Here is a 2,239-nt window from a genome sequence, read left to right on the forward strand (position 1 = left end):
CCACACCTCAAAAGTCCTGGTGTATGCACCTTGACCTCCATAGTTCCAGAAGAGCCCATCATGGGCAGTGAGCTAGCTATACTCCTTCAGAAAAGATGCCCTCCCCATCTATTTACCCAACCAGGCCACTCCACTGGTGCAGGCCAGCCAGCCACAGACAGACCCTTGCAGCCGCCTTGTCTATTTTTTCCTCCCCACTTAATTTGCAACCTCCTAGCTTCCAAAATAAACTTCCCCCAAACCAGTGGAGCTCCTTCTGGCCCAGGATCCCTCTATGAGAGCCCCCTTCAGCCCCTGCCCCCACTTCAGCCCAGGCAGAGCCACCAAACCCAGCCTGGCCCCTCGGCTGCCTCTGGCCTTGATTTAGAAGCAGCTGCTCATGCCCCGATTGGATTCTGACACCCCAGTGCCGGGGTGTCTACATCTGTGGGGACGCCCGGCTGGACATCTGTGCACATGGGTCCTGGCTGGAGGCCGAGGATGCTGGCCCTACCTTCATTTTATCATAAGTGCATTCACACATACACACACATATGCATTGACATAGGCATACAGGCCTCCTCCAGCATTTTCTTTGTGTTGGTAGTGTGGGACTTCCTTCTTCTCTTGGCTCCCATCCTGGCCCCTAATATCCTTCTATCATGTGACCCCTCCCCTCATTTGTCCACCACCATCCTCAGCCCCTTCTATCCCCAGACCCATCCTGCCACCTCGCCAACAGACCTGATGAGTATTTGTCTTAGTCAGGGTTTCTATTACTGTGACAAAACACCATAACCAAAGAGAAAGTTGGGAAAGAAAGGGTTTATTTGGCTTATACTTTTATATCATAGTCCCTCACTGAGGGAAGTCAGAAGGAGAACTCAAACAGGGCAGGAACCTGAAGACAGGATGCAGAGGTGCTACTTACTGGCTTGCATCCCCTGGCTTGCCAGGCCTACTTTCTTATAGAGCCTAGGATGGAACCTAGGGATGGAACCATTCACCATGGGCTGGGCTCTCCCACACTGATCACTAATTGAGAAAATGCCTTACAGATGATTTTCATGGAGGCATTTCCTCAGCTAAGGCTCCTTCCTCTCTGATAATTCTAGCTTGTGTCAAGTTGACATACAAAACTACCCAACACAACTGACCCTTTGTCAACACACAACCTCCTGGCGTTGGTGGTGTACTCCCAGCACTCAGGAGGCAGAGAAACAGGCAGATCTCTGTGAGTTCGAGGCCAGCCTGGTCTACAAGAGCTAGTTCCAGGACAGCCTCCAAAGCCACAGAGAAACCCTGTCTTGAAAACAAAAAAAAAAACAAAAAAATAAAAATAAAAAATAAAAAAGCCACAGCCCTTCCCCAAGATCTCACATTAAAATCATAAATAATTTTTAAAGTCCCACAGTCTTTACAAATTCAAACACATTAACATTTCAGTCTCTTTAAAATTTCCAATCGCTTTTAAAAGTTCAAGTCTTTTATCTGTGGACTCCTTAAAAATCAAAATTAAATTAAATACCTTCTTTGAGTGGGAGGGACTAGGGCACTGTCACAACTGAACAGCATAAATAACCCAGTGTCCGATTATCTTGATTTTCTGGACTGCTCTGAGTCCAGAGGAGTGCTCCGGCTCCACCCCCTGCAGCACACACGGCTGTCTTGTAGGCACCAGCTAGCTCTGGCCACTACTGCTGCTGCTCTTGGTGGTCACCCCACGGTACTGGTACCTCCAAAATGCTGGGGTCCTTTGCTGCAAGTGGGCTGCACTTTCACCAATAGCTTCTCATAAGCTCTCTTCATGGTGCCAAGCTTCAACTTCTTTGCAATGACCCCTTCAGCCCTGGGCCTTCAACTGCCACTGAGGCTGCATCGTCACCAATGGCCTCCCCTGGCCTCTCACAGTGCCAAGTCTCAGCTGCTCTCCATGACTCCTTCGTGCCTTCAAAATTATTACCACCTGGGTGACGCTTACAGGTTACTAAGTCCTGCTGCCATCATGAGGTACAACCATAGACACTTCCCAGGAGATTTATTTCACCTCAGTGACGCTGGTCTCTTCTTAATTGCTGATAATGTCTTAGCTCCAGCCAACCAGCACCAAGCAAAGCTTCACTTTAGTAGTTCTTGTTTTGGGTTTTTTGTTCTGATTTGATTTGGCTTGGTTTGGCTTGGCTTGGCTTGGATTTTGAGGCAGGTTTCTCTGTGTAATAGCTCTGGCTATCCTGGAACTCACTTTGTAGACCTGGCTAGC

This window comes from Phodopus roborovskii, unplaced genomic scaffold (assembly GCF_943737965.1).
Source record: "Phodopus roborovskii unplaced genomic scaffold, PHOROB, whole genome shotgun sequence".
Taxonomy (NCBI): domain Eukaryota; kingdom Metazoa; phylum Chordata; class Mammalia; order Rodentia; family Cricetidae; genus Phodopus; species Phodopus roborovskii.